The sequence below is a fragment of the Gopherus evgoodei genome, chromosome 15 (genome assembly GCF_007399415.2).
Source record: "Gopherus evgoodei ecotype Sinaloan lineage chromosome 15, rGopEvg1_v1.p, whole genome shotgun sequence".
Lineage (NCBI taxonomy): Eukaryota > Metazoa > Chordata > Testudines > Testudinidae > Gopherus > Gopherus evgoodei.
Window position 1 is genome coordinate 4,915,603 of NC_044336.1, and position 27,845 is coordinate 4,943,447.

Genomic DNA, 27,845 nt, shown 5'->3' on the forward strand with positions numbered 1-27,845 from the left:
GATTGTTAGCTGACAGTCAAGAACACCGTTAATCCTTCATTTCCTTAATGGAGCATCCCAGTAATGAGACATGAGCTCGGTGCTCATCTCTAGGGCCGTACGTCCATCCACTAGACATCATCCCTCTGCCGAGCCAGCATTTCACCATGAGCATCAACACAGTAAAGCTGGACAGGTGCAGGAAGCTCTCCCATCTTTATTAAAGTAGTTTTTTTCTTTTAAGTGGGTTCGGCACAGCATCCAAGAGAGTGAAACTGAGGCCAGTATTGCATTCAGATACCTGAGAAGCCTAGACATATTGAGTACAGCTGCACTGCAGTTAAACACCTGCAGCTGGACCAGGTCAGATGACTCAGATTCGAGGGCCTCAGGCTGCGGGGCTGTAAAACTGCAGTGTAGACGTTTGGCTCGGGCTGGAGCCCAAGCTCTGGGACCCCCACAATGGGAGAGGGTCTCTCTATCCTTTAGTGCAAGCCCAGGGTTAGTAGAATTAAAGTCAGCAGACCCAGTGTTTGTTAACCTAGGGCGTGAGCATCTACACTCACTTGTAACCCCAGGTTAGGAAGTGTTGGACTTTGGATCTCAACATGGGGCTTCAGCATCTGTACTGCATTATTCAAGCCCAAATCTAACCATTCATGCCCCAAACTCTTTAGCACTTGCTCAAAATCTGGCCACTCTAGCCCTTTGTTCATGGTGCAGTGAGGAAAAACTTGACTGTCCAGAAAACAAAGAAAGTCAAACTGGGGGATTATGGGATACTTTTGGAGGACTCCAAGAGCACCATTCCAGTAGGTCTCCATCTACATTGCACCACAGTTGTGTTTGAACTACTCCTGAGGGAATTCTGAACCAAAAAATTAAAATTTCTGTGCACAATATTTTAAAATTCTGCAAAATTCTGCATATTTTATTTGTCAAAATAACACAATATAATCACACCATTTTCAATTATTTTGGTCATTTATTTCAATGTACTTTGAAATAAATGACCAAAATAATTGAAAATGATGTGATTATGTCATCGTTGTGTTTCTGTGTTATTTTGACAATTCAAATATGCAGAACTTTGCAGAATTTACATTTTAAAAAAATTGTGCAAAATTCCCTCAAGAGTATCAGGGTTCTGTGTGACACAATCTTTGCATGGGCAGCTCAGTGTGGGGTCTGGGTGCAGAGGAGAATGGGACTCTGCAGGGGAGTCCAGGTGAAGGAGGTTAGGGCTCAGGATGGGCTGGGGCTTGGTGGAGTGGGAGGTCAGAGTGCAGCTGGTTGAGGCTCAATGGGATGGGGGGTCTGGGTGTGGTGTTCCTGATGCAGGGGATGAGGCTCAGCAGGGTGGAGATTTGGGGGGACTTAATGGGTGGGTGAGTGGGGGGAGTTGTCACTGTACATGGTGCCACAGGGTTCTTTGCTGCTAATATAGACAATACAATGCCTTCCTCTAACATGATGGGGAAAGACTCCAAACTGAATACTATGGGAAGGGGAACTCCAACTGGCATTTATTTTATTATCAGGGGGTTATTTTCTTTAAAGCACGTAAAACCAACCTGTCCCACCCAAATGTTCCCATGGCCCAATACATGTGATATCTGGTTCCAGCACATCCCATCACCTCTGCTGCAATGTGATTTTAACAGATAAGGTAAATTACAGTGCCTGGTTGCAACTCCATAGATAAACGGTTCTAACTCTTCTTTCCATTAGAAGTCCAAACAACTAATCCCAGCAACTTCCTTAAAAATGAAATCTGTCCGCCCTGCACATTCCCCACATCTTGGAGAGTTAAGGGAATGTTGCCAGTCCTTGGGCCACAGGGTTTCTGTGGTACAAAACATTAACAAAGGTGATCTTCGTAAGAAAACCAAGAGCAGGGGACATTCTGAAACACACTGCAGCAAGACCAGGCAGCAAGGAACGAAGGGCACAAGGCTGAGTTCCAGCTTGGATTCCAATGCCTCCTTTCTCAGTTGCTTGTGACAGTTGTTAGTTATGTCACTTGATGCATGACTGGACGGTGCTCATGCTACAGTGATCAAGGGAGTTTATGAACCAATATAGAGTAGAATTTGGGCAGAATTGTTCCAAGCTTGGCCCCAGCCTAAAACGGATTGCTTTTAAGTGTGATCAGTCTTTATCTGACCTTTTTGAACTTTGCAAGTGAGAGAAAAATACACTTGCTCCTTATTTGTCAGTGAGTTTACAGCCAGCCTGAAGGTATTAAACAAGAATTAGGACTTCTCGTCACATCACGCCACCCTCTGCTAATTTCCAGGCACAATAAATGCTCCTGCACGGTGATTTTTTGTTTTATTTCCCCCCTGTTTGCTGATTTATGCTACTTTCTACCCACTACTGCGTGCCTTGCCTGTATGTCTGTCCATTGTGTCCGTTACGTGTTCAATATGGGCTTGAGCCAGCAGTAGGCTGAGTTCTCCAGCCCTGCTCCATCAAAGCACTTAAGGACATGCTTAACTTGAAGTTAGTGAAGTCAATAGGGCTACTCATGTGCTTGTTAATCCTGTGCTGGGACAGAGACAGAGGGCTCAGCACCATGCAAGATTGAGCCCTATGTGAGGTACCGAATCAGGAAAGTTTATGCCCTTCCCTATTCAGGACAGTGCTTAAGCAGGTGCTTAAGTCCAGTTAAGTCAGAGTGGGTAGTGCTTTACTCCACCAGCAACCCCCCTAAAATCATTGCTAGTACTCACTGAGAGCAAGGATTTCAGACTATTGGCCAGGGTTAGTAACTGCCTGTCTTGTTTGTCTAGTATCACACACTATGGGTGCTTCCACTCCACTGAGTTAATCCATTGATGGAGAGTTGAATGCATGCTATTAGAAGGCTTTAGGAAATGTTCCCTAAGAGAGACCTGTTACCGCTGTCTGCAAAGCAGCACTGCCTTCCTCACATCAGACACTGATCTAGGGATGCTTTATGCAGGCTTGTTATTTTTTAAAACATTAATAAATATTTATTTAAAGAAAAACAACTTTTCCCATATGTTCTCATTAGAATTTTTCTGCTCAGCTAATTCCAAAAGGGCTGAAGCTGATTTTTGTGTAAAGCTCACGGAGACATAAATATCAGGGAAACTGGCTTAGAATTCACAGTTGCAAGCAAGTAAAATGGGAAGTTTTACACACGCTCAGTAGAGCTTTGTTTCCCGGGGGGGTCGGGGGCAGCTGTTGATGCACAGTGCTGTGGGGTGCTTAACAGTGCCATTGTTTAGCTGCCCCATTAAACTAAAGCTTAGCTGGGCTGTGAAAACTTCCCTGATTGTGGCTATGGTCAGCATGAGGGAAACTGCTATGGTCCTCCAGCCAGATTGCTAGAGTCGAGTTTTCTTCTTTCCGCCTTTACTTCCAAAAGCTCAGGGACATAAAATGAAAACAACCGTAATGATGCAACTGGAGCAATCAAGCAATCAAAACTCAGGAAATTCTGGGAGTTAAATTGCTGCTGCAGTCTCAGATTGGACTGCTTCTTTCTATGCGGTTTTCTACCCCTCTTTCCTTCTGAAATAGAAATATGACTATCATATTTTTATGTTTGTAATATAAGCTCTAAAAGTTATAGGGTGTGGAACATTTCAGCATTTGAGTTCTCTACCTTGTTGAATAAAGGCTGATGTGTCACATTTAATTTCATTGCATCTAGCATGCTTTGCCAGCTCTTTATGGTTTTAACTACTTGTGCTAACACTCAGCTGTGCTGCAAGATGTCAAAAACTGTTAACGAACATCTACATATCGGGTGGGATTTCTCAAAGGCTCCTGAATCAGCATTGTCACTGACTTTACTGGGAGCAGGGTTAGGCCAGCGCTGAGTCCTTTGGAAATTCCCACTTACCAAGCAGTAACAAAATACTAATATTCACAGGCCATGGGCCAGACACAAGTCTGCACAGTGACTTTTGGGGAAGTTTTGGCACTGCTGTGGAGCATCACAAAGTGGGGCTTACTTTTCTGCACATACAGTGCAGGCCTGCCACGTGTGTATAGAGCAGGGAACTGACTTCTCTTTAGAGCACATTAGGAAAATGTGCAGAGTCCAAATAACCTAGGAAACACACATTACTATTACCTGTAGTGCCAGCTTAGGCAGTAAAGTCATTGTAAATAATACATAAATAGATAATGCCAATCAGTTACCTAATTTATCATTGAATGATTTACTAGTGTTCAAACACGTTATACGATTTACAGATGTAGGGTAATATCTACCATAGCTCCTAGTATGATAATAGTTTCATCTGTCCACTGAAGTATGTAACATAAAACAAACTACAGTGCTGCCAACTCTCAATTTTATCACAAGTCTCCCAATATTTGGTATTCTTAAAGCCCCAGCTGCTGGAGTCATATGATTAGGTGAGACCCTCTGCTTTCATTAAAAACAAAAGGAAGTTTCTAGCCCTTAGAGTTGAAAATGTGACACAAGCACACCCCCAAGAGTCAGAAACCAGAGACAAATAATAAGAAACAACATTTATTGCCTCTTTTGTAATGTTCTCTGAGATCTACTAATGAAAAGCAATACGTATCATCATTATTTATGAAAATCTCATGATTTTTAATCTAATCATGATTTTTTCATGCTCGACTCATGATTTTGGAGTCTTCATGGTTGTTATATAGAGAAACTTTGATGATCGTTTATACAGGATTTATTACTGTTTCTGCACTGAAGCCTAGTCAGTAACATTTATGGCACAGGGAAAAGCTGGGTGTGCACTGTGGTCAGCTGGGGGAAGAAAGGGGCCAAATGCAAATAGAGATATGACCATGGGCAGAGCTTGGTGTTCTCAATAGATGCAACAGAAACTCAGCACTCTCCAATATATCTGTAGGCAACACAATAGCATGGAAGCAGCAGGCTTAGTGTGACGGCTTTCCTGATTCTTCAGCTGGTCTGAACACTTAAGATGGAGCTGGTTGGGAAATGGAATATCCATTCCACAGCAAATGCCAACATTTTCACATTTGGTTTGGAATTGGAACAAAAAGATGAAATTTTGAAATTTCCCACGGATTGAAAATTAAAAAAAAAAAAAGTTCGATTTGGATCCATCAATACATTTGATTTAGATAATATCCAATTGTTTTGTTTGATGAGGTAAAAAAGTTTAATTTTAGTAATGCCAAAACTGTAGTATAACTTAAATGATAATATAATAGATCCTAGAACAATCAAATTAATATTTACTATGTATCTACATGAAATTAATTGAAATGATAAAGTCAAAACAAATTTTTTTTACTTTATTGACACAACAGTTTGACATTATCAAACTGAAAGAGTTTGCTGCAACTTTTTCCCATCCATTTTTGTCAAAATCAGTAAGTTCCTGCGAAATGTTTTTATTTCCGTGAGACAGTATTGGCTAAAGTTTTTCAGCCATCTCTATTTATACACAATTTCCTAGATGCTTCCAGTACAGACAGAGCAAATTCCTACTCTTTTGCACAGCTGCTAAATTCTACTTTCATGGTCCCAGTGGTATAACTCTGGTGACATGAGTGGGTTAGCCCACTTTTACGCCTCTATAACTCACACCAGTCTGGCTTTCTAGGTGTCTATTGTGTGTCCATACCCTAAGTACCTATCACCACTTTCCCTACTCTGCACAATGCCCTAGGTCCCTGTGTTTCTCCAGAAGCATTACTGGGGAGTCTGTTCTCCCTTTCTGTGACTCCAGCTGCCTTCCTTTTGCAAGCAGCTTGAAAATCAGCATATCCTGGGTGAATGTCACTTACCCTGACCTTATCACCAGACACCTGGGAGTCTCACACCTGCAGTTTTTAACACCAATTTTATACTGTCAAAACCATTTTGTAAACTCGGCTAACAAAGTGTAAAGTGCCTGCCACTCAAGCCCTGCTAACTAAGCTGTGTAACTGCAGAGTGCGGACATCATCTTCCTTCTTTTTGCTTTCCCTTCCTAGCCTCTCTTCGGAGCTGTTCTCTTTGGGGAAACAAATCTGTCTAAAAACAGATTGTGGGCAGTTCCATCGGAGCCCTATGACAATCTCATTTCATTTGATCATGTTGGAAACCCAACCCAACAGTGACTCCTCTTCAGGGACACCATATTTTATTCAGTCCAACAAGCATTTATCTTGAGCTCGTGTCCTCAAAACTGCACCACCAGTTCAAGATGTGTGACAAACAGATGTACCAGAGATACATGGATGGACAGCTCATCAGAGGAACTCCAGAGCTTCTGGAGTCCACAAAGGGACAAGCTGCCATGGCCTAGCTGACAAACCAGGTGACATCGCTGTCCGGTCTGTAAAAGCCAGGCAGCAAGCTCCAGAGATGAATGAATGGCAGCCAGATGGGCAGTATGGATTCTTCCCATCCTCATTGACCGAACAGAGCTCTGCGGCACAAAGGTGCATAGGGTGGATTTTGCTATTTGATTAGCTCTAGCAAATAGGACTATTTTTGCCATCCTCTTTGGGACGTTGCACTCTATATGATTTTATGAAATTTATGAAAGTATGCTGAGTGTGAACATAATGTAACTAAAATATGCATCATTCAAAAGGTCTCTTGTAAGGTATCATTATAAAGCTTATAATCTACTGAGTGTGGTCATCCTATTTGTATGAATGTATCATTCTTGAATCTGAACCTAGAAATATGAAATATAACTCTGAGGGTCTATTGTAATTTTGCAACACGTGGGCCATTAATGGTGGTTTGCAATCTTGATGGCTCCCATTAACCAGGACAATTGCCTGTAGATGGCTCTGTTTTACTTGTAAGTCTTTCTGTGTACCTGTGTGCTGGTAAGTGGGTAATGAAGTCTTACAGTGACATGTGATCATGTCACCTGAACTGGAATCCATCTTTAACCTGGTGTTTTTCCACTGAGAAGGAGGGGTGGGAACCCAGAGAGGGACAAAGGATTCCCGCCTTATGCAAAAGCTATATAAGTGGGTGGAACAGAACAAACGGGGTGACTATCATAAGAAATCCCCTAGCTACCACCTGAGCTGGAACAAGGGCTGTACCAGGGGAAAGGATTGTGTCCAGACTAAGAAGGCATCCAGTTTGTGATAGAAGCTTATTGAAACATCTCTGAGGGTGAGATTTTATCTGTATTCAGTTTTATTACTGTACTAGGCTTAGACTTGCATGTTCTATTTTATTTTGCTTGGTAATTCACTTTGTTCTGTCTGCTACTACTTGGAACCACTTAAATCCTACTTTCTGTATTTAATAAAATCACTTGTTACTTATTAATTAACCCAGAGTATGCATTAATACCTGGGGGGGGGGGAACAGCTGTGCATATCTCTTTATCGGTGTTATAGAGGGTGAACAATTTATGAGTTTACCCTGTATAAGTCTTATACAGGGTAAAACAGATTTTTTGGGGGCTTAGACCCCATTGGGAGTTGGGCATTTGAGTGTTAAAGACAGGAACACTTCTGTAGCTGCTTTCAGTTAAGTCTGCAGCTTTGGGGCACATGGTTCAGACCCTGAGTCCATGTTGGAGCAGACTGGCGTGTCTGGCTCAACAAGACAGGGTGCTGGAGCCCCAGGCTGGCCCTGGAAAGCAGGGGCAGAAGTAGTCTTGGCACCTCAGTTGGCAGTTCCCAAGGGGGTTTCTATGATCCAACCCATCACACTCTTCCACAATTACTGGGACAGATTCTACAACTGAGTCACAGCCCCTTAGTGCCATCATGGTGCAAAGAGGCCCTAATCCATGGGGCTCTAATCCAGCTACAAATGCCCAGGAGAGAATGCCTCTATTAGAGGGGAACGACTCTGCCACCAGCATACCACAACTGGCCCTGTGCATCCGCCTGCCCTTCTTGCCGTGGGGACGTGTTGGGGGAGCAAGGCATGCTGGGGACTGGGATGGGATGGGATGGAACGGAGCAACCCTCCATCCACTATAGAGGATCTTATGCCAGTGACAGAATGCAGAGCTGCCCGGCAGCAGCAATATGTGTCATCAGGGCTGGGGTTGTCCCTCATGCCAAGCAGCATGCTGGCACAAGGGACACTTGCCCGAATTTAAGTAGTTTTGTCTACTGAGTGTGACACCAGGTCATTTGGGTCTGGCCCTTCAATGGTGTTGCTGTGGTTGCTGACATTAGGCTAGTGCTTAGCTCTGCGGCCTTTTCAGCTAGGCCCCTCCATGGATGCCAGCTGCAGTGACTCTACAGGACTATGCAGAATCAAGAGCCCCATTCCTTGCCCCTCTGGCCCCTGCCCTCACAGCCGTACCCCCTTCTGTGTGCAGCTGGCTGGGCCACCAATCGGACACTCAAGACTCAGTTTGAAAGCCCTTTGTGATGGACGGATCAGTTCAGCCAGAACTAACCTGAACTTGCCCCTCCCTGAACCATTTCACTGGATTAAATAATTCTGCTACTAAGAACAGTACTTGTGCTTGGTTTTCATAGCCCTCCAAATGCCTTGCAAAGCAGGGTCAGTCTCACTACCCCAGCTCAGCCACAAGGTCTGGGAGGCACGGAGAGGTGACGAGCTGGCCCCAGGCCACATGGAGCATCAACGAAAGAGCTGGGGAGACGCCCAGGAGTTTTGACTTCCACTGAGGTCCTGTATTCACTGGCCCCCCCCACCTCCTCCATCACTGCACCCACACATGGGCCTCAGCTAAACTACAGACAGCCACAGCTCTGTGCTGCCGGGCAGGGGTGGCAGTGAGGGCCAGTGGAGATGAATGACACACATGAGCAGGGAGAGACACGGCCATGTACTCTGGGGCACTACCCAGGCAAAGGCCCAGAGTGGGGCTCAGTAGGAAAGGGAGCAGAAGTGTGGAGCCTTCTAAAGGGAGTTCTGGCCCTGTCCCATTTGCCTTCCCTCCCCTCAGCACTACAAGGCAGGAGGGGCTTCAGGAGCCCATAGGAGATCACAGAGGCCATGGGTGGTGGAAGGGGTCTCTCCCGCTAGAGCAGACTGGGGAGCGTGTCAGTAAAGATCTGGCACAATCTCTTAGAGGACTAAGCCCAATGAATATCAGCACGTGTGTCTGCATTTGAAAGAGAAACCCAGCCCTCGGGGTGAGCCGGCGCACAAAAGAGACAGGCTAATTTAATTGCTTTCCCTTTCCATCCAGAACAGCTCATTGAAAGTTTGCTCTTAAATCCCTCTCCTCCTCCGGAATCCTGCCTGGCAGAGATACTGGGGGGATGCTCCACTGGTCCCAGATACCCACAGCTTCTCAGATTGAAAGCTTTCGATGTGTGTCTCCAGTGAGATCCTGCAGAAATCCCACCGGTGTCCCCATGCCCTAGCCAGTGCCACCTTCCTATCATGGGGACTAGGGGCAGGACTCCCTGCTCCTACCTCCAGCAGTGAGCCATGCCCAGGAACCATTATGTTCACACTGCACACATGAGTGGGGAGGCCTGAGCATGCCCATGATTCCAGCAGCAGGAGATGGGCCCGGCCTGGCCACATGGAGAGTCAGGGGAGTGGGGTGAAACCTACTCATGCCCTTCTCTGTCCCCTGTCCACCCATCCTTACAGGCCCCCTCACCCATGTGTTCCCAGTGGGCCTTAACTTAGGAACAAAGATTGTATGAAGGATTCTTGCCCTTGTTACATTCACAGCATCCAAACAGACATTAGAAAAAAATCAGTCCTTTTGCTGGAAGGTTGCAACGTAACACTACATTATCTCTTAGAATCCAGAACCTTAACACACAAGAACCAAAGAGAGACAAAGTAGGCTGATCCCCAGAACAGAGCAGCACAACTCACCCCACCTTACTCTAGGCTGGCTCTTTGCAGACTGACTGCAGCAGTGCTGAAAGACACATGCTTCCCTACAAAGCTCCTAGCCTGCGCGCAGGACCAGGAAACCCTTAAGAATTAAAGTGATAGCTTGTAAGTTTTACACAGTTTTCAGTACAGCACAGTCACCAGGAAGCTGCATTTTTGGGTGAAGGGGACAGGAGCCTTTGTGCAGTGGGGTTATTGTGTTCCCATTTGTATTTGGAGTCCAAACTCCTTGGGCTAACGTGTTTCTAAGCATGTCATCCTGGGATAAAGTCAGGTTTAACATCACGTCGGTTAAAGCACGTCATGCTAACATGGTGCATTTCCCTAGCATAGACAAGGCCAATGAGAGCTGTATGTTTTGCATTTGCATCAGAATGTGTCCCCAAGAAATCAGCAACTCTGTGCTTCAGAGACCTTCCAAGTTTTCACACAAGGCATGCTTCTGCACAGCACTGTGGCCACCTCCTCCCGCCTGTGCTCTGTGCAGTCTGTCTCCCCAGGCTTGGTCTTGTTTGTACGAGGTTCTAACTGTTACTCCTGGAGGGATTCTCCACCACTATGCATGCACAGAATTTATGTCCCCTGCAGATTTCTTTGCTTCCCTGCAGAAAAGCAAAGGGGAAGCAAAGAGAAGCCATAACAGCAGTCATGCATCCCTCCCCAGCGGTATATTTAAGGTGCACAGGGCAGCTAACAGAGAGGAAATCACTGTGAGGCAGGGGGTGGGACTAGGGAGGACCTGGCTGGTGGCTCCTACCCTGCGCCAGGCTCAGCTGCTAGTCCTGGCTGGACTGGGGAGGACAGGACTTCCTCTTCCCTTGCACAGCATCCAAAGCCATATCAGACCCATCCCTATATTTCTCCCCCAGCTGTAGGAAGTTCTGCAAACTTCCCCTGCCACACTTCCTGCCCCCATTGCTCAGCTGCAGGGGGAGGGATCACCATACAGAGAGCTGCTCCTCCATCTGCCCAACCCCCATGCATCCAGATCCTCACATACCCAGACCCTCCCACTGAGCCTCACCCTCCTGCACCCAGAACCCCACCCCTCGACGAGCCCCACTCCCTCTGTATCTGGACCACTCCGACGAGCCACCCGCACCTGGATCCCCAGCCTACCAAGCCCCAACTAGCTGCACCTGGATCCCTATCCCACTGAGTCCCACTCCTCCAGCGTCTGGACTCCCCCTGCTGAGGCCCGATCACTTTCACCTGGACCCCGCTGCATAGTACCATTACAGTTGCATCCAGAAACTCCCCAGCAAGTATCTGTGCATCCAGATCCCCCCAACACCCAGACCACCTACTGAGCCACCCGCACCCAGATTGCCCCACACGGAACCCTCTCAACCCACACCTGGATCTCCCCACACTAAGCCCCTCCATACTTAGATCCTGTCTTGCTGAGCCTGCTTGCCCACACCTGATGCACCTGGCACAGAGGGGCAGGGCCCTGGGGTGTTTCTGGGGCAGACCTGGTGCAGCCTCACCACTGAGTCCTTGTTCTGGAGTGGGGGGAGCTACACAGTGATCTCCCACTTCTGTGCAGCCAATGGCCTGTGCTCCCCAATGCCTCATGCTGAGCTATTCTCCCAGTGCTCCCATCCACAGCACTAGCGTTATTCAGGGGTCTTGCTGGGCAGAGGTGTTTTCACTGCACAATAGCCATGAAGCACATGGCCTCAGCTGGGAACAGCAGCTTTGCTACTCCAGGGATTGTCTGTTGTAAGGGGAAATCAAGGCACCAGCCTTCCAGCTCCTCCCAAACCAGCTTTTCTTTCTAAGCGCCTGAGAAGGAGCATCCCAGATTCAGCCTGTATCTCACAGTCCAGGTCAATATGAGACACCACAAAATCGGCCTTGTGTCATGTGATCTCATGTCTCCACATTGTTTCCCTTGGAAAAACGTGAGAGCGAGAAGATGTTTCCTGCTCCCACTTTATATCTATGGTCCTTCTCTGCCCCCCCCCCCCAGAATCTGAGCACCTCTGAATCTTCACTACATTTATCCACACAGTTCCCTGGGAGAAGGAGAGGGTCCATTGCGCAGATGGGAATCAAGGCACTCCAAGATTAAGTGACTCATCTAATGTTGCCTAGGAGGTCAGTGCCAGAGTAGGAATTTGAGCCCCAGATTATCACCCTAATGACTGACTGACTGTCCTTCCTTCAGGCCATGCTCCTAGTGCCAACGGCAAAGGGTTCCTGGCAGCCCCTGCTGGAGGAGGCAGGGGACAGGCTGGATTATCTAGGAAGAGCTGAAGAGACACACGAGGTTCTCTTGGCTCTTAGCCCCCAGTGCAGTCTCTGCTTCAGCCAGACATGAATTGCAGCAATGAGGCTGGGATCCCTCTGACTGGAGAAAGGGACATTTCTTGTGGCGCATTTCAGGGGCAGCAGCAAAGCAGTAGCATGTGCCTGGCCTCTGCCCCCTCCATCCCCACAGCCTGTCTTGACACCCGGTGCCATCACAGTCCCTGCGCTTTCCGGAGTTATTGCTGCTGGGGAGTCATCCGATCCTCAAGGGGGGCAGGAGAGCAGGGTAGTGGCACCAGCCCCTTCTGCATTCAGTGGGGCAATGGACTGGGAGGAAGCAGACCTGGGTGCTATCACAGGCACTGCAGCTGGTTCAGTGTATCAGCTTGAGCTCTCTTGCCCTCTCTGTGCTTCAGTTTCTCCATCTGTAAATGGCTGTAAACCTCCCTGTCTACGGGGCTTTGCAGTCTGTCATGTGGGTGGCAGGCAGCAGAGACTTTGCTGCCTGGCCTTGAGGCCATGGCATAAATTAGAACTTTGTGACAGGTGAGCTGATCCTGCAGCCTGATTCCACAGCAGGGCAATTAGCAGGGACTAAGTGCTCAGCTCCATGCAGGGTTCCTCAAGGTAGAGCAGCCCGGCCCGCATGCAATGCCTGGCCACTGCTCTGCAAGCCTCAGGATGAAAGGCAGGACGGTAGGGCAGCTTCTCTTTGTTCCTGTGAATCCCACAGAGCAAAGGAGCCCAGGCTCCCAGCTGACAGCCCAAGCCACTGTTGCTGCACCCCATGCGGGCGTTCCAGGTGGCTTGGCAGGCCACAGGTTGTTGGGAGCCACCTCCCAGAAAGGACAGCAGCTGAAGCGGGGTCAGATCCCTCCCTCTACATTTCCAGAGCCCAGGCCCTCTCCCTTCAGTCCCTCTGTTCTTGTGGTTTCAGACTTTAATCAGAATTATTTGTCTTTACTCTAAAGGCAACACACGGGGAGAATAGATTGGCCTTGCAGCCGTGGCTTATACAAGCTCCAAAGTGCAAGGTGGTCTCGGTGTGAGATGTGCTGCAGTACAGTGTAAGTGTGGCTAAATGCATCTCTGTAGTCACACCCGGCATACCAGGGTAAGAATCTTTGTGAGGTATCATTTGAAAACTAATAACCTGCAACATTTTATATATAGTTATATATCTATGAACATAAACTAAAATTATGACTGAAATGTCTTTACCTGGCAAGTCTAGGGAGAGGGTAAACCTGTTCCTCAAAGACAAAGGACAAGCTGACACCTCTAGTCAGGTGTCATCAAAGCTGATTGGCCATCACCTGTCAAGTGGCCGTTCTTTGGCAGGAAGGGGCAGGAACAGATCGATCTGCAGTTTAGCAACAACATGAAACCTCGTTCATGGTGAGACTCCATGTCTCAGTTGGAAGGAACTTTATCTAGGGGAAACCTTCAGGAACTTGCATTTTCAAGGATGAGTGAGTGGACTATAAAATTGAGGGACAAAACCGGCCCAGGGATTCTCTCTTTCTCTCTCTCTTTTGCCCTTTCTCCTAAGAGGACAAAGGCCCCAGCTCTTTGGACTTGGAGGGCAGATTCTGACTTGAGAATTTGGTCAGCCCTGGTATTGGGATCCTGTGCTAATGGCTTTACCCCGAATCGAGTCTAGTTTAAGTTACTAGGCAGCATTTTATCTTTAATTCTCTTGTAACCATTTCTGACTGTAATACCTTGTACTTGTACTTGTACTCCACAGCTCTCTCTTTGTAGTTAAATAAACCTGCTTTATTCTTTAATCAAAATTAAACCTGTGCTGCGTTTAAACTGAACTGTTTGACAACTCCATTTAAAGTAACAAACTGTTGTACATTGAGCCCTTACAGAGGTAATGGACTTTTAGTGTCTGAACTGCCCAGGAGAGGGTAGGACAGTGCACAACACATGCTCCAGGACTGGGAGTGTGTTGGGGTCACTCTGCAAGTAGTAATCAAGGCAGATGGCAGCCAGAGTGTGGCTGGTGTTTGCTAACAGGCTGTGAGATCAGAGTTGCTGGACCAGGGCTGTGGCTATATAGAGACAGTCAGGGTGTGAGCTGCATGCTGGCAGGCTGTTTGTGAGGTACCCCAGGTTGCAGGGCAAGTGGTGACACAACCCCGCACTGGTCTAGATTGCACCTTGAAATGCGATAGTAGATCACGGAGGGCAGGGTGGAAAGAACTTCCCTTTCCCTCCCAGACCATTGATTTTTTCTGCTGCATGGTTCTTTCTCCTTTGGCTATTCTACATTCTTAGCCAGTGGCAGGAAAATAATGAATTGTGATTCATTAGTTTCTGACCAGGATGCATGTTCTGCATCTAAAATTCAGAAAAAAATGGTGATGGAAGCACAGAATGCGGCACCACTCTAAACAATGACACAGAAGAGACTGTCCTGTCCACTCCAGCTCTGGGCTATGACAGATCTCAGCATTCCAGGAGCATAATGTGATTCCAAAACTAGCAGATCTGACCTGCTGGTGTGCCAGGATTCTGAGCCCACATTTACACAGAATCTTTCATTCCAAAGGAACCCAAGGCACTTCATAAGTTATATCTTTGTAAACAATTTCACCCACCACTGAAATGCAGCTAGCTCTGGGGTGGAACATGGCAGCTATTCAGAAGAATACTACACAATTGCTAAGTGGAAGTGGTGAAATTACAGTGACCCAGACTGTAATTTGACCTAGGACACCATTGCTAAGACCCTGTGAAATAACAGATCTGGGATCCATGGGCACAATATGCAGTAAGAGTGCAAATGAGCTTTCATGGGCTCTACAATGGGGTCAGGCTCTCGGCTGTACATCTGGTCAATACAGCATTGTCAGATGCCCCATGCCAGGGGATTGGCTCAGTCCTGACTTAGAGCCAAGGGCAGCCCCCCCCCATCATCACCACCACCTACAGAGTGGTGTCTGCGAGCTATCCTTGCGGATGGCCACCTGGCTTTCCAACCTCCCGTCTGGACACCAGCAATGCAATGTACCTGGGCATGAAATCATCAGCTCCGGCTAGTACAGACTGCAGCAGCATATCTCCTCATCAATATGGGCTTTAGCGAGCTCCTCAAACCTGTTCTTCACTCCCTACATGGCTTCCCACAGAACAGCTAGTCAGGTCACATGTCTGAGTCCCTCTTGTGCCAAATGGTGCCATGCCCACCTATAGTGCCGCACACACCAAGAGAGCCCTTCTCTGCACTGACATCCAGCTCTCTTGCCTGGATCCCAGTCTGCCCCTCTGCGCCTATCGCAGGCTTCTCTGGGGCGCAGTGGAGACGGGTGCTGCATTGTCTTCAGAACAGGGCTCCTGGAAGCCAGTGCTGGGCCCAGGCTGCCAAGCTTGGATCTAGATCGGAATTCACCTGAACCCAGGTGTTTGGATCCCAGTTCGGATCCACCTTCTGTCCATAAAGGAGAATCAGATGAAATAAGGAATGAGCAGCTTCCAAACATCCAGAGCTACACAAACGGTTAACTCAGATGCTGCCCTGGGGCATTGTCTGGGTTAATTGACCCTGGAGTGGTGCCATGGCAGTGTAAAGGAGGGGGCTCCGGGCTGTTAAAGCATGCAGCCTGGGGAAGAACAGCATGTGACAAACAAACCGTGGCCATGGTCAGCCCCAGCACCCCACTTCGTGCTGACTGCAGGATACTCTGGAGGCCTGAGGACAGGAGGTCATGGCGGAGTGGGGGAGGGGAGGGACTACCCATGGCAGAGGGACTACCCAGGCAGAAAGCCGTGGCTCAGGCTGGGTGGCTGGTGGCGTCTGACTGATCGGCCCTGCAGTGAGCGTGGGCTGCCAGCCGCTCAGATGCCAGGAATTGTTTTATTAAATCCTTTCAGATGGAAGAAAAACCTGAAGCCGCAAATGAAATAGAAGTGGCAGGAGTCACCGCTCAGCGAGACACTAACTCTGCTTCCAGCTGATACCACTGAAGGCCCTGTCTTAGAGGAGCATGTCAGAGAAGTGCAGGCAGGGGCTGAATAATGATCCCCTGCTGCAGGATAATGCCGCGGCGTTTAGAGAAAATCAACCTCCAGGGGATGCTGACATGCTCCTCTGAGGCAGGAGACATTGTTAGTGTCCCCAGCACAGGCAACCTCCTGCAGCCCCAATTTGCTGGTGGAGGGGCTCTTCTGACACTGTCCTGTGTCCCTGGGCTACTCTCCCTCAGCCCAGCAAGGCACAGGGGAAGCCCCAGCTGCATTCAAGCTGTGGGCTAGAGAGCCGCAAATCGTGGCTGGGGATTGGTCAGAGGACTGGGCTGCCACGAGGTGAGGGTCAGGAGCTTTGGGGGCTGGACTGAGCACAGGGCCATGTCAGTGCCAGTCAGAAGGATTCAGGCCCCAGACGCTGCAGGACTGAGCTGGCTCTGTTTAGCTGCCCCACTGGCAGGGGAGGGGTGGGCTTTTCCGCTGCTCATACCATGGTGTGGCTGTCAGTGTGGGCTAAGGGAACTCAGACCCTGCTCCAGAAGTCCCTGCAGAGACAGGAGGACGAGCGGTTCTGGTTCCATGGTGTGCACACACACACCAGGACCAGTTCACACAGCATCAGTGCTCCCAGGCGGTCGCCACAAGTGACAGGACCCCAGTTCGGGGATGACCCAGTCTCCTTGCTCCTCCCTGCAGCCAAGGAGACAAACCCATGAGAACTAACGACACTGCAGCCCCCCGTGTGCAGCACTAGCAGCTCTACTGACAAGCCAGAACTACACGCATGTGCATGTGAGCCAGCCCAGCATGTTCCCGAGTGTGGCAATGCACCAGCAGTGTCACATGGCCCAGTGTGCTGCCAGCCCGGGGTACATGGCTGAGTGGCGTGTGCAGCACTAGCCCTCTGACCCCCATGCCATCCCACTCAGGGCTGTAGGATTGTCCCCAACTGGCCTGGCTGTTGGGTTCCCTGCCAATTGCTATGTAGCAGCCTGGGGCAGTTCTGTGCAACATGGTCTGTCTACCTACAAAGAGAGCGCCCTCTGCAGGGCAGGGTGGGAGCAGCCACCCAATAGATGACGTGGCTCACTAGTACCAATATGTGATCCTGTAGCAGAGGTAGCCTGGCCTCTGGGGCCAGGGAGGGGCATTGTTCACATCATTACAGTAGCAAGGGCCGATCTGTGTGTGTCTGGCTCTGCCAGGAAGCATGGCCTGCTCCATGCTGCCAGGGCAGAGAGGAACTTCCCTTCCTCCTGAAACAGACCTTAGGCACTGGATGGCTTCCTGCTGGGTCTCTGCCCCTCTGCTCCAGCCCAGCCCTTAGCTGGGGGCTGCATGCTCCGAAAGAAGCCTTAGTGAGCATCAGCCATACCTGAGGGCTCGCCAGTATCTGTGTGGGGGGCACCTGCTCAGCTGGGCCCAGGGCATGACAGGCACAGATGAATCTTGCCCAAGGAAACCTGGTCGCTTGCTGTACCATACCTAGATGGCCCCCCACTAGTCACAGGCTGATCACTGAGACAGGCTTGCAGCTAGGCACTGCTGCCAATGGGATGCCAGCATGTACCTCGGTGCTCTGCTAACAGAAGCCCTGTGATCGCAGTGAGCACTGGATACTCCGTGGGCAGAACTACCACTCCCCTGCCCCCATGGAGGGACAGCAGCCAGACTCAGGAACACACCAGTGAGGGGACAGGCTCTGAAGAGTACAACTAGCTCCCTGGAGCAGTCTGAGGTGTGAATACTGGCTGCTCAGCGCTTGGTTTTCTGCAGCAGATAGGCCCATTTGCACTCTCCACTGGGCAGGAGTAGCGACAGAAGTGTGAAATGAGCTGTCTGGCTTCAGAGCCGCAGCTCGGCTGTGCATGAACATGCCCCAGCTGAGACTTCAGAGCATCCTCGCCATGCAGCAGGGAGGCTTTCCCCAGCCGTCACAGCTACATCCAGCAAATGCTCAGCACTGAGCTGCCATGGGGGAACACAGCCCTTGGGATCTCCGGGGGATGGAGAAGGCCCCAAAACAGCCACAGCTATGAGTGATGCACATTTTCTGCTAATCCTGGCCCTAGGGGAACATGGCCTTGCGGAGACACGTGGCTGAAAGCTGTTGGCAAAATGTCACTTTTCCAACAGCTCAAAATGAGACCAGAGTCTGAAAGGCAAGTTAACCTTTAGGTTAGTGGGTACTGTGGTATGTGAGAGCCTTGCAGTTCTGGGGCTTGCTGAGCGGTTATCACAGACCACTATGGGCCGTTGGTCCCATGCCTGAGGCCGGTTGTGATCACTAGATCTGGCTGACCTATAAAACACCTCATGTGCGTTCAGATCCTTGGGGCCGTATGATTCATCATTCACCAGGGTTCAAATAGCCGCTGCATATTGGGGCAAGTGCTCACCAGCCCTGTCCTCTTTGCCCTCGTGCAATCCATAGACTCACAGAAATGTGGGGCTGGAAGGGCCCTCATGGGAACATCAAGTCCAGCCCCTTGCACTGAGATCATCCCTGACAGGTGCTCACCAGCCCTGCCCCTTTCATGGATTACTGGACAAATGATGATTTGTCCAGAAAGCCACATAGGAAAGCATGTGATTCACTTTCCGTGTTTCAGGCATCCAATCAAAGGGCAGAAACACCAACATTTGACTTGGGTGACCAATCACACAGCTGAGCATGGAACTGGTGAAGCAAACATTTGTGAGGCCCTTATTGTCAGATTAGGATGAAACAATAACCCCAGATCTGCTCTAGCGCTTCTCATGGCTGTATTTTAAGCTGAGAGCTGGCTGTATTTTAAAGACTCCTTACTGAGGGCGCAGGAACAAACCATCCCAGTGTGTAGAAAGAATAGTAAATATGGCAGGTGACCACCTTGTCTTAACCATGAAATCCTTGCTGATCTTAAACACAAAAAAGAAGCTTACAAGAAGTGGAAGCTTGGACAAATGACCAGGGAGGAGTATAAAAATATTGCTCAGACATGCAGGAGTGAAATCAGGAAGGCCAAATTACAATTGGAGTTTCAGCTAGCAAGGGATGTTAAGAGTAACAAGAAGGGTTTCTACAGGTATGTTAGCAACAAAAAGGTCAGGGAAAGTGTGGGCCCCTTACTGAATGGGGGAGGCAACCTAGTGACAGAGGATGTGGAAAAAGCTAATGTACTCAATGATTTTTTTGCCTCTGTCTTCATGAACAAGGTCAGCTCCCAGACTACTGAATTGGGCATCACAGCATGGGAAGGAAGTGACCAGCCCTCTATGGAGCAAGAAGTGGTTCAGGGCTATTTAGAAAAGTTGGCCCAGCACAAGTCCATGGGGCCGGATGCGCAGCATCGGAGGGTGTTAAAGGAGTTGGCTGATGTGATTGCAGAGCCATTGGCCATTATCTTTGAAAACTCGTGGTGATCAGGGGAGGATCCGAATGACTGGAAAAGGGTTAATGTAGTTTCCATCTTTAAAAAAGGGAAGGAGGAGGATCGGGGGAATTACAGGCCAGTCAGCCTCACCTCAGTCCCTGGAAAAATCATGGAGCAGGTCCTCAAGGAATCAATTCTGAAGCACTTAGAGGAGAGGAAAGTGAACAGGAACAGTCAACATGGATTCACCAAGGGCAAGTCATGCCTTACTAACCTAATTGCCTTCTATGATGAGATAACTGGCTCTGTGGATGAAGGTAAAGCAGTGGACATCTTATTCCTTGACTTTAGCAAAGCTTTTGATATGGTCTCCCACAGTATTCTTGCCAGCAAGTTAAAGAAATATGGGCTGGATGAATGGACTATAAGGTGGATAGAAAGCTGGCTAGATCATCGGGCTCAACAGGTAGTGATCAATGGCTCCATGTCTGGCTGGCAAACGGTATCAAGCGGAGTGCCTCAAGGGTCGATCTGGGGGCTGGTTTTGTTCAATATCTTCATTAATGATCTGGAGGATGGCGTGGACTGCACTCTCAGCAAGTTTGCAGATGACACTAAACTGGGAGGAGTGGTAGATACGCCAGAGAGTAGGAATAGGATACAGCGGGACCTAGACAAATTAGAGGATTGGTTCAAAAGAAATCTGATGAGGTTCAACAAGGACAAGTGCAGAGTCCTGCACTTAGGATGGAAGAATCCCATTCACTGTTACAGACTAGGGACTGAGTGGCTAGGCAGCAGTTCTGCAGAAAAGGATCTAGGGGTTACAGTGGATCAGAAGTTGGATATGAGTCAACAGTGTGCCCTTGTTGCCAAGAAGGCTAACTGCATTTTGGGCAAGTAGGAGCATTGCCAGCAGATCGAGGGATGTGATCATTCCCCTCTATTGGCATTGGTGAGGCCTCATCTGGAGTAGTGTGTCTAGTTTTGGGCCCCACACTACAAGAAGGATGTGGAAAAATTGGAAAGAGTCCAGTGGAGAGCAACAAAAATGATTAGGGGGCTGGAGCACATGACTTATGAGGAGAGGCTGAGGGAACTGGGATTATTTATTCTGCAGAAGAGAAGAATGAGGAGGGATTTGATAGCTGCTTTCAACTGCCTGAAAGGGGGTTCCAAAGAGGATGGATCTAGAATGTTCTCAGTGGTACCAGGTGAGAGAACAAGAAATAGTGGTCTCGAGTTGCAGTGGGGGAGGTTTAGGTTGGATATTAGGAAACACTATTTCACTAGGAGGGTGGTGAAGCACTGGAATGGGTTATGTAGGGAGGTGGTGGAATCTCCTTCCTTAGAAGTTTTTAAGGTCAGGCTTGATAAAGCCCTGGCTGGAATGATTTAGTTGGGGATTGGTCCTGCTTTGAGGAGGGGGTTGGACTAGATGACCTCGAGGTCCCGTCCAACCCTGATATTCTATGATTCATCAGTAGAGCTCAAAGTGCTTAACAAAAGCTGCTCAGATGCATCGTCCCCGTTCATTTTACAGTGGGAAAACTGAGGCACAGAGCAGGAAAGTGACCCAGCAGGCCAGTGACAGAGCTTGGGAAAAAACCCAGGACTCCTACATCACAGAGCTCTACTCACTCGGCCACACCACTACCCAGTCTATTGGGTCAACCCCCCACAAATAAATGCTGGAGGGGCCCCAAATCATCCTCTCTCAAGACGAGGGGCTGAATCCTTCCTTAATAGTCTTGGCATCAAGTAGCTTGGCCAGTTCTCTAGACACTCAGCCCATGCCCTGCCAGTGGGCCAGAGACTGAATGGGCATGCCCCTCTCTGCCACAGCACTCAGACCCCTCTCTCCAGCGGAGACACCAGGCTGGGGTCAATAGCAGCTGCAGTAAGTTAAGCAATGGCACAGCCCCCACAATGCTTCTTAGCAATAGCACAGCCCCCTTATGGTCCCTTAGCGATGGAACAGCTCCCCCACTGCCCATTAGTGATGGCACAGCCCGCCTATGGCCCCTTAGTTATGGTACAGACCCCCTGCACTGTCCCTTAGTGATGGCAACCCACCACTGCCCCTTAGTGATGGCACAGACCCGCCATGCCCCTTAGCGATGGCACAGTCCCCCCAGCCTCTTAGTGATGGCACATACCCCACAATGCCCCATAGAGATGGCACAGTTCCCCCATAGCCCCTTAGTGATGGCATACCCCCCCACTGCTCCTCAGTGATGGCACAACCTGCCCGTGGACCCTTAGCAATTGCACAGACTCCCACTAACCCTTAGCGATGGCACAGCCCCCCATGCCCCTTTAGCGATGGCACGGTCCCCCCCAGCCCCTTAGGGATGTCCCAGCCCCCCCACTGCCCATTAGTGGTGACACAGCTCTCCCCCCCTTAGCAATGGCACAGTCACCTACAGCCACTTAGCGATGACATAGACCCCCCACATACTCTCTGAGTGATGTCACACCCTTCCCCTCCCGTCACAGCCATGCTGGGGCAGCTATTGCTAACACAGAAAGTAGCATTAGGGGGAAGAGCTTCATGTATTTTTTTGCTGTCATTAATAGAAGTTTCTTCCTGGATGCAGAAGGGAGTTGGCACTGTGTGCCCAGTCAGCTTTCAGTGGCCCAACCCCAAATACCCACCCTGCACCGCAAGGCACAGTGGGAAATGCGAGACCCAGTTTGAGGGGGCAGCGGGGAACACCAGATTCCAGGGTGCGGGGCACAGTGGGGAATGCCAGTCCCCAGTGTGCAGGGCACAGCAGGGAACACCAGACCCCACCACATAGGGCAGAGAGGGGAACGCCAAACTCCAGGGTGTGGGGCACAGCAGATGATGCCCGTCCCCAGCGTGCAGGGTGCAGCAGGGAATGCCAGATCCCAGGGCATGGGGCACCCCTCCTATCAGCGCAGACAGTGTCTACACTGAAGCGCTGTGATTTAAGTGCAGAGAAGCCCTATGTGAAATGCTCCTTTCCTAGATGCAGTGCAGAGCTACTCAGATGGCACTAGAGGGTGCAAAGGCTTCTCCTACTCGTGGGCTGCAATGCATTGCTGGGTGCCTGAGCTCCCTTCCTTGCCCTTGCCCAGGACTTTGCATCATTGGCTCTGTCCCGGTGTAGGAAGCTCTCTGCTCAACTCCCTCCTGCCGCTCCTTCACTCGCCTGTAAAGGCTGGAGTTTGGGATGCAGGCGCTGCACATTTCACAGCCCTACCATCAATAAGCACTAGCCTTTCCACGCTCTGGCTTGCAACCTCTCGGTGCAGCCTTGGCACTGCCCAGCCCCTCCCGTGCTCCGCCCGTGTCCTGCCAGCACAGGAGACAGGGAGGAGAGGAGCTAGCAGAAAACGCCCTGCCAGTCCTTTTGGTTTCTGGTTCTGGGAGCGGGGTTTGCCCAGGACTCACGCCCCAGAGAACGGCCCTGGGCTCAGAAAGGGAAGGGGCAGCTTTTGCAGATCACTGTTTATGGAGCGATGTCAATATTTCAAAGCATCTAATGCAGCTTCTGTAGCCCTTCCATGCGAGCCCTTTGCTGGGGAACGTGGGCAGGACTCTGCTGTGGCTGGTTTTAAAGGACAGTGTCCAGCTAACTCACTTAGCTCCACGGAGCTGGCGCAGGGGTCGGAAATGCTGTGGCTCCCACCCGCTCTGCTCAGTGGGTGCTGTAAGCCACGGCCAGGAAGGGGCCTCGGGGAGATGCACAGCACGTGGTGCATGGCCCCGTAGGCTTTGCACAGCGCTCTAGATTGCCGAGCTTCCCTTCCCCTCCCTTCCCAGTGAAAACCCCATGCCCCACACTCCCTCCCTAGCTGGGGTAATTAAGCAATGACCCTCCACAGTTCCCCCTCCTCCTGGGCTGGTGCAGTGAGAGCTCCCCTCCTGTTTCAGACCCTTAACACACGCCTGAATGCAGTTACCTCTCCTCACACATCCTATATGTGCCCCGCACCCCTCCCCACACAAACCCAAACCTGTCCTGCCATTTCCATCATGTACAGCCTCCCGCCTCAGTGCCCAGATGTGAGCCCAGCTAGGCAGGAGATCACCCCTCTAGAGGCAGGCCTACCGCATTTGATGGTTCCCCTTTCACTCCCGAGGAACAAGCAGTAAGGGGAAGTGCTAGTAAGGAGTTTCAGGATGAATTTAGCTGCACAGACAGGGACCCTGCTGGGTTCACACAAAAGCATTAGCTGCTTAGGGCTCAATCACATAACACAGGTGCAGCAAGCACTGGCCAGTTAGCCTCCTCTTTCACTCTGCCCTGCCTGGCTACTCGCTATAGCCAAGGCTGCTTGATATTTCATTCCTAGGGCTGAGCAAACCAACTCTGCTCATTTGGGGCTGTCTTGTGGTCTTGCTGGCTCGCCCATGCCGGGCTAGGAAACTCCTTTTATTCAGCTGGGCAACTCCCACCTCCTGGAACAGGGAAGGGTGGGGAACGGGCAGCACCTTGGCTCCTACTCCTCACACACTAGTTAGCAGAGCAGAGTGCACAGCCTCGGGCTAGGGGTTGAGGAGAGGGAGCAGTGAAGGAAGTTAACCGAGGTGCTCTTGGGGCTGGGCTGCCTGTGCTGGGGACATAATCCAGCCCTTGGAGACCCAGGGAGTAAGATCCAGACCCTGGCACTCAGAGGCAGAGTGTTTTAGAAGAGCCGAGCTGGCATTTGCTCAGGGGTAGCTCTTGGTGAGTGTGGGGGAGAGACGTGCTTCTCGGTGTCTCATGGAAAACTGGCTTCACTTGGACACTGCTGAGAGGGTTTGGGGATCTCAGCCAGCACTGGTGCAGCAGTCTGCTGCTAGAGCTGCTTAATTATAGTCCCCCAATCTCCCACAGGGGAGAGGGCAGCCCAGTGCCCCTAGCACGTCACATGTGGTGCAGAGCTAAAAGATCCTGGAGAGATGTAGCTGCTGCTGCTTCGGGGAGCTGCTGCCTGCATAGGGAAGACACCAGGCCGTGGGTGAGGCAGGGCTCTCCCCAGTGCTCACTGCATGCTGGCTGCTTCTCACTGCAACTTCTGAGGATCTCTGTGCAGCTAGCAGCACACTCACCAGCAGACACAGAGGTCCCCTGCAACTAATTGTGTACTCAAAGAGTGGGTTTCAAGGCATGTGCACAAGCAGACTGAATTAAGGATGCCCAGTGGGGTAGTGTTGAGGACAGTGTAGGAGAGAGAGTCAAGGTTCTGCAGTTAACCCTGAGCTTTCTGGCTTGTTGGGTAGCAATGTTCTTTTGAGTCACTCTTTGCGGTAGTTTTTCTGATTGAAATCAGATACGGAATTGACCGTCCCTTCCCGCTGGACTTTAGTGCCTAGTGCCACCAGGCCTCCCGCAGAGTCAGGAAGATGCTGCAAGCTCTGGATAACCCTCACTGGGATGGCCAGTGCAAACACACAAATGTGCATGCCACCCATGAACATGCACACACACAAACACACACCCACACCGTGATGGCGGTCCCTGCCCATGGATAGTAACCCTGTACACCTCTGCACGTCTCTAGTACCATTTAGCAAAAGTTTCAGAGCACTTCACCAGCATTGCTACAGTCAGCCCCACAGCGCCCCATCACAATCCCCTTCCTACACATAGGGAATGGAGAGGAGGCCCAAGTCAGTGGCAGAATCAGCACAGGGCCCAATAGTCCTAGCAGTCCTTCTTCGGCTCCAGCGTCTAGCAAGGCATGCTGGGATAGTCGGCAGGCTGGTCTGGAGTCCAACCCACCCCATGGGCTTTGCCAGGAACACTGTGCTCCCCAGAAGAAGAACAAAGAGGGTAGCATCTGCCTGCCCTGTGCCAGGCATTGCTTGGGCGGAATCCCTGCCATTAAAGTCGTGTGCCCCCAGTTAAGACTCTGGCTTCCTCCCCCAGGAATGTCCAGTGTATGTGCAATGTGCAACAATGTGATTGCTGCTGGCTTGTCTGGGGCTTGAGCCCAGAAACTCAACTGCTGGGGAACCTTGCATTCCTGCCCTGACTGAGCAATCCCAGCTCCAGCCAGATCGAGCAGCAGGATGGGGTGAGGGCAGGGCTTGCTGAAGGCCCCACCACACCCACAGGCAGAGCAGGCCACTGCGTTGGCCTGGGTATTTGTCTTTGCAGGAGGGCCTGTGGATGCCAGGCCAGCCTTGCCCCCGGCTCCTGCAGGGGAAGGCAGCTGCCTTACCTTCATCTCAAGGCTGTGAAACCATTGTCTGTAGGAAGAAATCAAGAGCTACTGCTGGCTGACTAGGCAAGGCCAGTTGGAGATGCTGGTGGGGCACAGAACTGTCCGGGCAAAGGCCGTGCTAGCCATGGCTCCTCCTATGTGTCCTGACAAAACATGGCACATCGGACAGCCCAGGTTCTTCCATGATGGCACTTCTCTTCAGCCAGCTGTTTTCTACCCTCTCTCACCAACCGGGCTGTGATCCGGGTGTGACGAACTGGGAAAGTTCTTAATGTTTTCTCTGAATACTGTGTTGGTGCCTCAGTGTCCCCATGGCAGTTCTTAAGTATCTGGCAGAGCAAAGGGCCAGTGCACCTAAATGCCTGACACTCTGTCTCCTAGCAACTGATGGCCTGGGCCCCTCCCCTGCAAAGGTGCCAGCTGAAGGTGTTGGAGACAAAGGGATCAGGTGACCTCCTGGCCCGGGAAAGGGGCTGAGGAGAGAGGAGGGGCTAGGAGGGGTTGTTAGTCTGGAGCTGGCTGGGGTCAAGGGTGGAGGGCACACCTGGGGGTCTGGCTCACTGCCCCCCCAGAATGGACCCAGCCGAGGGGTCCGGTTCGCTGTATCTACAAGCTCTGTTTTAGACCCTGTTCCTGTCATCGAATAAACCTCTGTGTTACTGGCTGGCTGAGAGTCACGTCTGACTGCAAAGTGGGGGTGCAGAACCCGGTGGCTTCCCCAGGACCCCGCTGGGGTGGACTCGCTGCGGGAAGCGCACGGAGGGGCAGAGGATGCTGAATGCTCCAAGGAGAGACCCAGGAGGTGAAGCTGTGTGAGCTTCTTGCCCTGAACAAGTCTGCTCCAAGGGAGAGGAGGCTCCCCAAAGTCCTGACTGGCTTGGTGGGGAGCAGTTCCAGAGCATCGCCCGGTGACTCCGTGACAACTGGTGGCAGAGGTGGGATGTACTGCACCCCGTGAATGGCGCTGCTTGCAGTAAGTGACTGGGGAGCAGTAAAACAGAGGAGGGATAATGAGGACCAGGCGTGCTGAAGGCTCAGAGTGGGACAGTTTCAGGGGGCAGTTAACCTCTGGGAGTGTGTGACCAGTGAGAAGGACTGTTGGAGTAACGGGGTCCCCCTGAGGACTGCAGCGAGCAGTCTCAGGGGCGGAGGAGCTTGCTGCTCGACCCTGGGAGAGAGAAGGATTTTTGCAGTAACAGGGTTCCCCTAGGGATTGCAGGAGCAGTCCCAGGGGCGGAGGAGTCTGCAGCTCGACCCTGGCAAAGAGGTGGTGATCACGAGAAGGGCTGGCACACCAGGGGTTCTTCCTGGAAACCATGGGGGAGCCAAGAGCACACAGCCCTGTGAGCCCAGAGCCACTTGGGAATGGTGAAGTGATGGCCTATCACCATTTCCTTAAGAAGGACATTGTGATCCTGTGCACAAAGAGAGGGTTACGCGTGGGGAAATTCACCAAAGCACAGTTAATCGTGCAGTTGGAGGAAAAGGACCGCTCTGAGGAGCAGATTCCTGGCCCAGATGGGGCTACAAGAGGATCTGAGAGCAGCTGGAGCATCAGCCAGGCATCCCCGGGAGTCTGGTCCCCAATCAGACTAGGGTCTTCACGACTGGGTTCCCCATCAGGCGATTGGAGACGGATGGGATGGGAGCAGAGCCCGAGAGAGCAAGAGGACCATGAGAGAAAGCAAGAGCCCGAGGAAAAGCTGCATGAGAAGCAGCAGCAGCGTGGACTGGTGATGGTGGAGCAGAGAGACATAGGGGAGTGCCCAGGGGTCAGTGGGAAAACACGTCTGCGGGGGCGAGACCCTGGGACAGAGAGAACTATGGTGGTGCAGCCCCAGATGCTGAGGGACTGTGGAACCTGGGTGAAGTTCCCTGGGGTGAAGCCCCTCGCCCTGCCTATGGCCTGGATCCCTGTGCAGACCCAGGAGGGGTCGGGCTGGCTGGTAGTTGGGGATCTCCAGGATATCGGCTGGGAGGCCCTGTTGGGGGGTGACTGTCTCCCCATGGGACAGGATCCAGGCCCCGCTCCTGTAACCGCCGAGGGTTTGAATTCAAATCCAGGGAACCAATTGGCTAGGATGGAAATGGTCAGTGAAAATGCAAATGACCTGGCTGGCAGGGGGGAGGGGCTGCTGGGCTCAGGATACCTGCCTACCTGTAACCAGCCCCCTGGGGCTGAGTGGGAGGGAGAGATGCTCCCCGCCCTCCTGCACACCGGAGAGGGGGCTCACACTGGCTCTGATGCTGTGACCAGAGCAGAGAGCTCGCTACCTGTCCCCACTGGGACAGCA

At 50.9% G+C, this 27,845-nt stretch overlaps 1 protein-coding gene across 1 annotated transcript in view; it reads right to left on the reverse strand.

Annotated features, from left to right (window-relative positions):
- The window catches only part of SHISA6 (shisa family member 6), a 406,826-nt gene that overhangs the window by 59,329 nt on the left and 319,652 nt on the right, over positions 1–27,845 (reverse strand). The gene's annotated exons all lie outside the window — the stretch shown is intronic.